The sequence below is a fragment of the Sciurus vulgaris genome, assembly GCF_902686455.1.
Source record: "Sciurus vulgaris genome assembly, chromosome: 6".
Classification (NCBI taxonomy): Eukaryota; Metazoa; Chordata; class Mammalia; order Rodentia; family Sciuridae; genus Sciurus; species Sciurus vulgaris.
Window position 1 is genome coordinate 46875850 of NC_136466.1, and position 14259 is coordinate 46890108.

Genomic DNA, 14259 nt, shown 5'->3' on the forward strand with positions numbered 1-14259 from the left:
CAAAATAGTTTTATCTTGTAATAAAAATGTAAAAAGTGTTAAGAGATGTATCGCTTGTGTGCCTTTTGTTGTCATGTTTCCCACAGTTTTATCTGCCCCCCTCTCTATTTCCAAGGTCTTGAACTACACTTTCTTTGATATCATTTTCTCCAAGCTCCAAGTCTCTCTCTTCCCTGCTCCTCTAGGTACTGTCCTTTAGAACTTTCTTTCATTTCAGTATTTCCCTTTCATTCCAATTTGCTTTGGTTTGTATTTCTTCTAAAGCAGGATTTGTGCTGCCAATCTTCTGCAAATGATAGAACATTGCAAAGATTTTATTCTCATCCAATGAAGTTCAGTGGTCTAATTTATATTAAGATCTGTCTTAGAGATTTAAAATTTTCACATCATTTTTAAAACATTGTCTAAATTAAACTCTGTCAAGCTGGTTAGACGGATATTACAATTACCTCTTTACAAATGACGATTTGGGGGCTCTGAGACATCATGACTCGATAACCTCACACACCTTGTCAGTGACATTACTTGGTGTTCCCATTTTTGTGTATCGTTCTCCTTCTGCCAGCCTTGGCTGGGAGGAATAATGAAAATCTGTTCTCAACAATTTTGAAAATGCAGTTTATCACCATAATCTACAATGCATATGGGATTTGTTCTTACATAGGAAAAATCAAATGAAAGTTCAAGTTAATGCCCTTTAATGGTTTATAAGTGACGTATTGTTTCTCAGCAGAACATAAAAACTCATCACACACAGGAAGACAAATATTACATACGTATTACAGTGTTATATATGGAGTTTAAAAAACAATGAACTCAGAGAGTTGAAGTAGATTACCAGAGGACTGAGGTGGGGGTCAGGGGAAGTAGGGAGGTGTTGGTCAAAGGATTCAAAATTTCCATTAGGGCAATAAGTTTAAGAAATCTATTGTAACGCATAGAGACTATAGTTAATAACAATGTCTTGTACACTTGAAAATTGTTAAGCGAGATTTCAAACATTTTCACAAAAATTAAGTATGTGAGGTTATATATGTTAATTAGCTTGATTTAACCATTTTGCAATGTACATATGTTTTTAAAAATTCATGCAGTTCACCATAAATACAGTCAGTCCTCCATATCCCCAACTTCTACATCCTTGAATTCAACCCACCATGGACTGAAAAATAAATATATGTATATATAAAATTACATCTATACTGAAAAGGTGCAAATAACTTATTTTTTGTCATTATTCCCTAAACAATACATTATAACAGCTATTTATATAGCATTTACATTATACTAGCTATTAAACATAATCTACAGGTGATTCAGGGTATGTGGGAACATAGACATAGATTTATGCAAACCAGTAAGGGAACTGAACATCTGTGGATTGTAGTATCCTTGAGGTTTCTAGACCAAGTTAACTATATCTATAATTTTACTTCTCAATTTAAAAAGGATAATGAAAACCTGACATAAACTGTATTACTTTTCCATTGACAGCTGATGTGCATTTCTCACATTTATACCAGTGAATTTTGCTGCATCTATTTTTTAAAAAAAATTTAGACTAGAAAATGACATGTTTTAAAATCAAGAATATTAGACAAAATGTGACCTTCTGCTCTAAATTAAGCTCATGATTCTCTATCCGTAGTGAATTTCTTTCTATAATATAAGTTTGCTTAAGCTTCAGGGACTGTGTCCTTGCTATTATCCTGACAGAAATCATTCTTCCCCCTGATGGTGTGGGCTCTGCTTTGTCACTAAATACTGAACTTAGCTGTTGTCTTCTCTAGAAGCCTTTCCTGAACAACTGTCTAAAGTAGTCTTTCACCTTGGCTTACACATTATATTATGATTCTTTTTTCTTCATAGTATTGATCATTCATTATTTGCTTGTTTATTTTTTCTAACTCTCTCCAGACTGGAAATTTTATGAGAGATCAGTCCTCTCACTCAGCACTGCCTTGTAAAATTTTATAATGATTTGTTAATTCTAATTAATTTTTATGTTATGAATATGTATTATCTTCTGCCCAACACTGTATTCCTGGCACTTAGAAAAGGGCTTGGTTCACAGTAGATGTGCAGCTCAACTGTTAAGATAAATCGACAGGTATTTCTCATACAGATTCTTAAAAGTTGAGTGTTCAGCTGTTTGACATGGGATTTCACCAAATATTTTTGAACAAATTACTTGTTATAATCAATATTCAATATTAGTGAAAATCTGCCTCCCCCAGTTTTCATTCAAAGTTCAGCTTTCTGTTTATACCCTGAATACAATTAATTACCTTTTTTGCTGCTCATCCCTGGAAATAATAGAGGACAGTTCCCTAGTCCATTGGTGCATCTTTTCAGAGTAAGTCTTTCTCATTTTCTTTTGCCATTACTTGGTATATAGTTCACACATCTACCTCACCCTTGTCCCACCTTCCCTCACCTCCTTCTTTGGTGGACTTCAGCTAGTCGGTTTTCCGTAAAAAGTTCTTCCAAATGTGGAGAGGACCCACCCTTACCTGTATCCTCCAGGAGGACTGAAGAAGTGTGGCTTCAGAGTCAAGCCAGAAGCAGGTTCAAATCTTACTTGGGCTAAGAGTTGACCTCACTAAGCATGGGTAGTACCTAAACTCCAGTTTTTCATCTATGAAGTGAGAATAATAAAAAGGACAATATAATAAGGTAAATAAACCATTTGTTTGGTTGTAACTTCCTCTACTTTCCCAATTACTGATTCAGTTGAGAAATGGATACAGGTGGGAACCAGGGATAAAATATCAGCTTTGTTGCTGGTAAAGCTGAGCTAGAAAGCAAAGATAGTGTTGACATAAAATAGGTTTCCTAATACTTCTTTTGTTTGTTCAGATAGTGAACTAATGGTCATCTATTTCCTCTTCATTCACCCTAACTGATCTTAAAACAAGTTTCCCTAACTTTTCTCTTTCATCAATTCATTTTGCAAATAATTTTATAAATCCAATACAAGATTTTATGTATACCTGAATTTCCTTTCTAATACATGGTCTCATTATTCCAGTCTTTTGATATTTTTAAATTAGTTTTCAATAATTTAATTAATTAGGTCTCCCACCAAGACTTTCATCATGTATAAATTAGATAAACTTGCTTTTCAAGGTTCTTTATGTGTCATTTAGTAAAACTGTTGATCGAATATAGTCAATAATAGAATCATATGGCACATTGTGGAGTCTTTTCTGTATACTTTTTGAAAAGGGTCGAAGCTCTAACTCTACATTATTTCGGCCATGTTCCCTCACTCTGTAAACAAGGCTGTTGTGGATGTTGTCAGTTTCTTGTTTTAAATGTATTACATTGGGTCTACAGCATTGCCTTGATATACCAGTATGGTATCTGTTATGGTTCGGATGTGAGGTATCCCCCACAAAGCTCACGTGTGAGACAATGCAAGAAGGTTTGGAAGAGAAATGATTGGGTTATAGCGTTCACCTAATTAGTGAATTAATCCCTGATGGGATCAACTGAGTGGTAACTGGAGGCAGGTGGGGTATGGTCAAAGGAAATGGTTCAGGGAGGGCATGGCTATGGGGTATATATTTTGTACCTTGAGAGTGGTACAAAATATATACCCCAAAATACCAAAATATCTCTCTCTCTCTCTCTCTCTCTCTCTCTCTCTCTCTCTCTCTCTCTCTCTCTCTCTCTCTCTCTCTCTCCGCTTCCTGATCACCACATGAGCTGTTTCTCTCTGCCACACTCTTCCACCATTGTGTTCTGTCTCACCTGGAGCCTTGAGGAATGGAGTCTGCTCTCTTTGGATTGAAATCTCTGAAACCGTAAGTATTCAAATAAACTTTTCCTCCTTTACAACTGTTTTGGTCATGTCCTTTAGTCATAGCAGTGAAGAAAACTGACTAAAACAGTATCTTATAAAAAAAATTCCTTTCCTTCTTGGTACATGTGTACCAACACTGACCACATCCTTTTCTAAATGCTCAAAAATAATTCTGGAACTTTACAAGGATTCTATATTAAGCAAATCCATAAGCCTGATATTTGTCCCTTGAGCAGTGGAACATTTGCCTGTGGTAACTTCCTCACTTGATTTCTTGAAGAGAAGCAAGAATACGTTGGCAATCACATTTTCAAGGTTTTTTCCATATCTAAGAAGTAGTTCGTAAGGATCCAGAGACTCAGCCTCATTAAAAGTTTGTGTGTTTACCTACTATCGTTTTCCTTATCTGAGATCCAATTTCCTTTTAACTATGTTTTTTTCTATGCTTCCCAATGCTATGAATATTCCTTCTGATAGTCTGTCTAGAAAAAAGTAATTCTGCTTTCTGTTAGTGTTTAATAATCTGCCCCAAGCAATGGGCCAAATCCCTCTTTCTTCTGATGGCTAGCTTCTTAACACATAGATGGAAAATCTGTTAGTTTATCACTAACATCAGTTTAAGAAACATTTTTTCCCCTTTGTATTTGCCTGTGACTTTGCTGACCCAAATCCTAAGATTTGTGTTACTCTTATATTTGTTTGTCCTAGGGTAGATTCATTTTTCCTCATTACCAACACCATCTGTCACACCAAACAACCAAGCCAAGCAAAAATGAAGTTTTTTAGACTGTTTTCTATGTTTCAAATTCTACTTTTGTACAATTATGATTATGTTCATATTAGCTGATTTTTATTCAGCTCAAATTTCTGTCCCTACTAAGTCATGCTGCCTTTTGGAATATCTAAAAATGAGCTTCTCTTTATCATCTTTAAATTTTAACAATAATCTTTATAAAAATCTTAACACAAGCTATGCTCTACTAATATTATCTCATCACTGTTTTAAATTCCAAAATATTGTAGATTTTTTTCATTTTATCTGCATTTTAAATTTTTAACTGAAATAATTAATTCTAAGTCCTTAGTACAACTGGCCCTACTGATTTCTTCAGCAGGTTAGTAATTATAAATTCTCAAAATGAATGTGAGATGTTAAATATTGAAATATATACATAATGTTAAATAAGCATAAGACTTATGAAAACAAATGTGATAAAATATAACAAATAAAATTATATACAATATTATAATTGAAAGAGGGGAAGGCACCAAAATGTTTGTTGTGTGCATTTATGTCAGGACCAGCAAGGGATCAGAAGCGATTTGCATGCTTATTATATGTACTAACAAAAGAGAGAATTATTTGGTTATTTTTTATTACTGCAGAAGCAATGAAATAAATTTGTTATTATTATAAATGATGTAAAGTTAGATACATGAAAGTATGAAAACCTCTTTATTATAATTACCCCTTTCTATCAGATCAATTAATGACAACATAGGTAACTATGCTTAACACTATAAGAGTTTTCAATGAAACTTCTAGTTTTGTCCATGTTTGTTGCTTTTTTTAAATCTCCTACCAACTCTTTGGTCAAATATGGTCACTTATATTTTCCTGAACGTGTTACCTTTAACAGTGTTTATTTTTGTTCTCAGGCGCTCTCACTTTATGTCTATCTCTGTCTCTCCATTTCTGCCAACCCAGCTCTGTCTGTCCCTTTTATCTATTTGTATTTTTCTCTCAGAAATATACAGAGACCAGGCACGGTGGCAGGCACCTGTAATCCCAGCCTCTCCAGAGGCTTAGGCAGTTCAAAGTCAGCCTCAGCAATGATGAGGCACTAAGCAAATCAGTGAGACCCTGTCTCTAAATAAAATACAAAATAGGACTGGGGATTTGACTCAGTGGTCGAGTTCCCCTGAGTTAAATCCCTCCCCCCCTCCAAAAAAAAAAGAAAGAAAGGAAAAAATATACACAGATGATATGCAATACCCACGCTTCAATTTTCTATTATTTGTATCAAGTGTCAAGTTCGGGAGCTACATTCTAATTATATACCACAGATTATATGGAATATTATTAACAGAGTAAAATTTTAAATTCCCTTATCAAATTATCCACACACTCTGATAAGAATGACTGTAAGTATGTGGAGCTGGAATCATCATTTCTGCATCTTTCATTCTTATGGGAAGTTTTAGACTTATCTACTGTTTCTCCTCCTCTTCTCATTCTTGCCTTCCTCCTCCTTTTCTTCTCCTCCTTTTGGCTAATGTCTGCTATTGCTTATGCTACCATGGCTTATAATTTAAGCTCCCTACTCTCTTGAATCTCTCGTAACCTCCGTTCTACTCTCAACTTCTTTGAAATCATTCATTCTAGATTCCACATTTGAGTAAAATCAAATGGTGCTTGTTTTTCTGTGCCTGGCCCATTTAATTTTATTTCCGGTTCCATCCATTTTGTTATAAATGGCAGAATTTCATTCTTTTTGTGACTGAATAGTATTCTATTGTGAATAAGAACCACTTTTTCTTTATCCATTCATCAGCTGATGGACATTAGGTTGCTTCCATTTTTTTGACTATTGTAAACAGTGTTGCAGTGAATATGGGCTGTCTCTTCAATATACTGATTTCATTTCCTTTGCATACATACTCTGGAGTGATTTAATTTAAAAATCCATTATTATTATGCGTTATCTGGAAAATTGGGAAAACTAGAAAAAAAATTCCACCTAGTTCAAATAATGAGCACTAACATATGCTTTTCCATTTCATTTTTGATGCATGCATTCTTTATATTTGTTTTTATATCTAGTTTTAAAGATTTTACATTGCAGAAAAAATTGTTATCATAGACTTTTTAGAAAGGCATTTTTACTGACTACCTAAAGATTTATTAATCTTTTAAGTGCCCATGCACTCAAATGTCAGAGTAGTAGCCTGAGCTAAATTTTATGTAGCTCTGCTGTAATCATACTATCATTTCACAATAGACATAGACCACCTCAATGGCCTGAAATCAATAGAAAAATTTGAAATGAGTGGATCTGTGGAAATACAGGCAAAATTTTGCTAAGAAGAATGGAAGTTGCTTAATTTCATTGCCAATGATAATGGAAAGTTATATGAATTTTCATATTTGTTAGTAAGAATAAATATCCAAAATTGTGAAATCTCAGACATGTTAGTTTCTTCTCAGTATGAAAATTTCTTACATGCTAATTTTGTCTGTATTAGACATCATTTTAAGCCATAATAGCAGTTACCTTCCAGGGACTGCACATTGGCCCCTTTTCTAAAAAATATGAAGTCAGCAGTAAAGCTTGTTCTGCATGTACTTTGTTCAGGATTGTGGTGGTTATAACAATTAAGTTTCCCTTGGGTAGACATCCAATGACCTTCAGAGAAACACGAAGGAGCAATCAGGTGGCGTTAGATAATGTTACCCCCTAATCACCCTCATCACCCTATAAAAGGAAAATAAAGCTAAGAGAACTCAAGTGTTTTTAGGTCATAAAGTTGACTCAACTGCAAGGTCCAAACAATATAGGTCTTCTGACTACAAATACATTATCTTTTTTATTTGCCATAGATGGAGACAATCCAGCATTCATCCTTGGGAAAGATCATTCTAATCCATAATATATTTAACAAAATCATTCAGTGATAAGGAAGGGAGGAGTTTTTTTTTTTTTTAACTATTTTTTAAAATTATAAACAAATGGGGTACAACTTGTTTCTCTGTACATGAAGTAGAGGCATACCATTTGTGTAATCATACATTTACATAGGGTAATGATGTTTGATTCATTCTGTTATTCCACCTCCCCACTCCTCCCACCCCCTTTTCCCTCTATACAGTTCCTTGGAAGGGAGGAGTTTGTATAACAATTAAGAAGACGAACTGTGCCATCAGGCACACTTAAGTTTGAATTTCATTGCCAAGTTTTATGATAACTGAATGAATTACCTAAGTAAGCATTCCTTCTATGAGTATAAAATGAGTTTCTGTAAACAAAGTTGTAGAATAGTGCTTGGCACATAGCACATGCTCAATAAATAACTGTTCATACTCATTATTTTCAGTTTTAATCTATATTTTATTCTTTGATTAAAAGGGCAACCCAAGACTAATTTATATAAATTTAACTATAGATGTTAATGTATTGTACATAGTGTATACATGAGACTCTCTTTGGTATTCTACTTAGTCTCAGATTTTATATTCTACTAAATTTTTGATGTGTATGATAAGATTATTTATATTGTAACAATGAAGAGAAATCTTTGTACATAAAACTTTTCTTTCAGTTTCTAGATTAGTGTCAGATATAGTAAATAATGTTTTATGTGGATATTGAGATGGAGTGCCTTAGTTAATGTTTGCTGTCTTGGGGGACTGTAGTAAGATGCAGGTAAGGTTTAACATTTTGTTGAAGGGGTAATAATAGTGCTATGTAGGATTTTTAAAAATTTGGGTCAGAAGGCTCAAAATATCTAAGAATGCGAAATTTCAGCTATTTACTGGAATTCAGAGCTAATCAATACAATGAGTAGAAAATTACCATCCATTTTCACAGGAACGTGATGTTTATAAGGAAGGAGAGGATAGAGGTCAAGTACATTTGAAATCCAAGGGATTATAAACTTGAGACCTGAAAATCTTTTCGCTTGCAGCTTTTAGTCCATTAATTACAGGTGATGAACTTTAAAAAGAATTAAGCCAATTAGCTCCTATGGCGCCAACTAAAAAGCTTTAGAGAGTAGCTGACAGCTCTTGAAGAATTTAGAAAACATTTTAATCAATCCTTAGATTATCCAAGATTTTAATTTTTACTTCCTGATGCCACATGAGATACCATGTGAAAAGCACCTTTTGTTTCTTAAGTCCTTCATTTTCTGTGGCTGTGTATTGCACAACCAAAGAAGGAATTTTCTATTTATAGCATTCAACTAGTTTCTGTGGCAAAGGTCATAAAGTAATAAATTGAGAATTTAACTTCCATGGGACTAAAAGCTAAGGAAATGAATTGCTATCTCTATCACCATAAATCTGCAGAGGTGCTAGCCACAGAATCTAAAACAAATGACCGCTTTCCATGTCTCATGTCAAACATGGATTGTTCACAGGTGGCTGGAGTGAACATTTGGTTCTTGGTTCCATTAATAAGCAATCAGGATTGCAGCTTTTTTTCAAGTCTACTTGTTCCCCTAGGACACTATTTGGCTCCTTTATAGATTTCTTGAAGGTGATCAAATGACAGCTTAATGCATAATTTTAAAAAAATCTCCTTAGTGTAAGTTTTATAAGTCTATGCAACAGTTCCCATGGCATGATATTTCTTTTTTTTGTCATATATCACTCAAAATGGTAAAACAAAATCACACATCATTTATACTCTATGGACTGCTCCTTACTGCATGGTTCTTAAATGTTCCTGGATTTAGAATCACCTGGGATCTGTGCTAGAAATTAAAATGTTCCCTCACTTTAGTTTCAGAACCATTAGCTCTTGAATGGAACCAAGAATCTGCATTTTTAACAAAGCAGCTCGGGTATCTTTCCACTGGATGAGTTGTCTTGTCTTCCATTGACGATGTTGAGGTGGAGAAAGAGGACATTTGATGGTCAGTCAGAGTATAAGATCACAGTCAGAGTATAAGATCACAGTATGCTTTAATGAACTCCTGATTTCAGAATTGTGTGCTCTAGTTTTGGTGATGAATACAGAGTTAAAACCATCACACGACTACAAAGCATAAGACCAAAGTCCTAAAATCTCATTCTTGGCCTTGCACCTCTTCTTTTCTTACACTTCCACTCTTTGTACTTTCCTTGACTTTCACATTTAGGTAATCCTTCCATCCATTCCCTCATCTACTCTTATCTCTTGCTTCCATTACCTTAACCTACTAACCAGCTAGAGACCAGCATTCAGTCTGAAGAGCTCTCTTTGTTCATAAGGACATGGTTGTAAAATCTCTTGAGGAAATCTGACCTTGACGGTGCTTTCTGGTAACGAATGTTCTTTGGAGTTGTAGTGATTGAATGGAGCTATCACAGCTCTGCTTTTATCTCCTCTAAGTTCAAGTCTGGGTCATCCCAACAGACTTCTCTTCTTAGCTCCTAGTCATCCATGTGCTTTATGTCCTCTTCAGAGGCGGCTTTATTCTCGGTGGATTGACGGGGTGGTGGGTGGTCCAGAGGGATTTTGGTACTTAAATTCCCATTCCCCTTCTTCCCGGTGTACGAGCAGTAACTCTGTCATCACTTCACTTTTTTCTTCAGCATCTTGTTTTCAAGGTACACATAAAAACTCTTCAGGGCAGAATCACTGATCCTCTGTCAAATAAGCACTAGGCCACCCTTTGTCATTGTTACCCCTATCTTGCTGGGCATGGAGTTTTTATATTGGATGACAATTATTATTTCTCTCTAGAATTTTTAATGCTGACATTCTTAAAAAATGTAGATGAACATTGGACTAGGAGCTGTGTTGATTTAATTTCTTCATCATGGGTTGGAGCATGTCCCCGTTATTATGCAGCCTCTATGCCAAATAGTCTGTCCTACAGAAAAAAGAAAATATTTGTGAGAAAAGCAGATGGTTTTAAAATAAGGCAGGAACGAGCACATGAGCTCTTCAGAAATCATCCATCAGGAAATTTAATACGACCCCAAATTGGAATTACTTCCACAGGGGAAGAATAGAAATGAAAATCTTTAATTTGGCTTACTTCATTGATGAAAAGGTGGTTAAAGTGGGGGGGAGGGGGAAGAATTTCACAGAATTAGACTATATTTAGGTGATTAAAATATTCAATGGATAATAATGTAAGATTTAATTCTGAAGTTGCTACAACACAGATTTTTAACTCAATCTTGAGAGTTTCACAGCTAGGGTATTTGAGAATCTTACAGATCTCGCTTGGTTGCTTTTTTCTAAAAGAACACGGATGAGCCTAAACTGTTTACATGGATCATAAAGTGCTTTATGGATGGATGGTCTGAGCTGCTACAGGACTAGGCCATGTTTGTTCTTGTGTATTTTGCCTATTCATTGTTTTTTATAAGTCTTCAGATACTAAATCTTAGTGTTAAAAGACATGAGTTACAGAGGACTATAAAGTTACCCAGCTGTTCTCAGAAATGTTTTATGTTTAGTGGGTATTTGTTTCTTTAATCATGTAGAAAAAGTTGTCATCGTATCTGGTCAACCAGCCTTTCTTTGTCTTTCTTATGACAGGCTATTGAACTGTTGAAGACAGCAAGATGAACAAGCAATGATTTTTATTATTTGGTGAGCAATACTAGAGTTTAGTGACTGAATAATATAGTCCTGTTCACTTAACATATCCTGTTGTCATAATTTTATAGTCAACTTTTCATCCTGCAGGCTGTTTCACATTTTTCCACTAAATTCGAGTATACACAAATTTCATCCAATTCCTTCATACCCTTAATCACACGTGGGGTGGAGCAGAATTTCTGCCTCGTAGAATGAAAAGTCCATGCTGCCCCTGTTTTTTCTGCTTACAACTTAAGAGCTACCTCTCTTAGATACTTTCAGCTTCTAAAGTCTTTCTGAAGTCTTCCTTGAAATAAACATTATTCTCTGATTTTAGTTTTCCTGAAAACCTTTGAAAACTTGAAATTGAACAAAAGTTGTATGTTACAGAAAAGAGAGGAGAAAATAAATGATGGCTTATCTCTTGGTAAACCTACTCTTACAAATCTATATTATGTTGAATTAATTTAAACAGAGCAGCATATTTTTGTAGCTAGCATTTCTATTTCCTATCTTTAAACCCAGAGAGGATGCAGAAGTCACATACTTAAATTAGAAAGTTTTTTGGAGAAGGAAAAAAAAAATAATTCCATTAATGAAACCATAAAACTGCAAGGAGCAAAGACTATATAGAGGTCAAGGGCAGTGAAACATGGGTCGCAGAGAAAAAAATTCCCCAAAGAAACATATTTCAGACAACTGCTATTTGAATAAAACCATTTCTGAGCACTAGCGTGAAGTTGACTCTTTCAAGAAAGGTTCAGGATTGAAATGGTCACCCACATGATAGTAGGATCAGCTCTATAATGTACAACTTCATAGTTTTCCACAATATTCTTTATTAGCCCCACAATGTTAAATCATTCAAGGATGTTCAGTAAACTTTATTGTGCAGATTCTGCCACATCCTTCTGAAGGAGATGCTTGTCTTTGTTTTCTCATTTCATGAATAGGGAAACTGAGGCATGATTAAATGAAAAGGAGCCAAAGGGAAAAGCTGGTGAAATGATTCCATGTCCATAGCATGGGCAAGCATTGCAGTTCTGTGTTCTCAGGGTGCTTCACTTGAATACTTCCTGTCCTGGCACTGTCTGAATACCCATGGGTCTCAAGGCCTGTTGCCTTCCTGAAGCATATTTTTCAGGGTACATTTGTTTTAATTAAAATGATTTTGCCACACATTCTGTCCTGTCTGTTGGCAGAATTGCAGGGGGAATTTGTAATAAATAAGACGATTGCCCAAATGCTTGTTAATGTATTGCTTTTCTGACCTCAGAAGGGTGTTATTCACAGGGGGATCTTTACCAAAAATACTGCATGAGGGAGAACAAATTTGGGAGGCACCGGAAAGGAATGCAGTGTTGAAACAAAAGGGCTCTCAGTGCCTCTCACTGCTTTCTGACTTGTAGTCACTTTCAGTGACTTCCAGACAGCTGCAAGGGGTCCCAGTAGCTTTGCTGAGTGGATGTGACGTGTGTGAATGGATCCGTGTAATTCTGTATATGAAATGTGTGCTCACCCCATGCTCAACTGAATATAGTTCTATCTTGTAATATTGGTGATTTTGTGAGTTGGTCTTTTATGTTCCATAGATTTAGAAAAAGCTGCAGATAAAGTTTATACCTCCTTTAGCTCTTGCTTATCTCTATATGGTAAGATTATTTACTGAATATTCTTTATATGAATAATTGAAATTATTACCTGAAATAAGCATAGTAGACAAAATTTGATATCATGGCCATGTTTCAAAGTGGCATTGCATTTTTTGTTTTTGTTTTTTGGTATCAGAGATTGAATCTAGGGGTGCTTAACACTGAGCCACATCCTCAGCCCTTCATAGTTTATATTTTGAGAGAGGATCTTGCTAAGTTGCTTAGTGCCTTGCTAAATTGTTGTGACTGGTCTCAAACTTTCAATCCTCCTGCCTCAGCCTCCTGGAGTTGTTGGTATAGGCATGCACCACAGCACCTGACCAAAGTGGCACTGCATTTTAAAAGGCGGGATGGAAGTTATAAACTCTTGAATAATTGAAAATTGCTCACACATTCTCTTAAGTCTCTTACTTGATTAAATTACTTGTTCATTAAACCCCTAATCATTAATATATTTGGCTACTCTTCATAATTTTTAAATAAGCTAAATATATATAATAGTATGCTTCTTCTATAACATGCACAAAAATGTAGTGGACATATCAGAATAGTTTTCTGTCCAAAATTTTGTTAACATTTATAAAATTATTCAAGATCATTTGTAAAAGGTGTAGTACAAATAAGCAGAACAAAGTGACCTATAACTCCTATGTTATACCCTGCCTCCCACCGGCAAACATTTTGACTTAATTGTTTAGTTACTGGTTCAGTGTGTGAGTGTGTGTGATTTTATTGTTGATACTATGGCATATATTTCTTTTATACCTCAAATCATTTTTATAATAGAAAGCACATGTTTTCTAATTAAAAATTTCTTTTTAAATATTATAGTTGCATAATAGTACATAATTGAGTTGAATTAATGTAAACACAGTTTAATGTGAAAATTGGAGAGTGTGTTGTCTTATATTAATGCAATATAGAAAAATGATTTGTATTATGGATTGTTAGTTCCAAATTTGAATCTAGGTTTTGTCACTTAGTAGTTATCTGGTAATTCTTCCATGTCTCTGGACATCAATTACCAGACCTATAAGGTGGCAATAACATTGTGCGCACTTCACTGACTTGCTTTGAGGATTCAAATAATAATACAATACACTTGCCTGTAATTCCCCCAATTCTGGAGATTGAGGCAGGAGGATCACAAGTTCAAGGCCAGCCATAGCAACTTAGCCAGACTCTCAGCTATTTAGTAAGATCCCATCTAAAAAATAAAACTTAAAAAGGGATAGGAATGTAGCCCAGTGGTAAAGCACCCCTGGGTTCAATACCCAGTACCACACACACATAATAATAACAGCATCATCATCAACAACAACAGCAGCAACACAGCTTCCTGTATAAGCAGAAGTTTCAAGAGTCTGTTTCTTAAGGTTTGATTTTTTTCTATTTCCTAGTCCCCACTTTGATGTGTGAATATTTCTGTCTCTTTGACACTTAGGGTAAGTTCTCAATAGTCTGATAATTTTCAGTTATTAAAAAGTCAGTATTGCTCAGT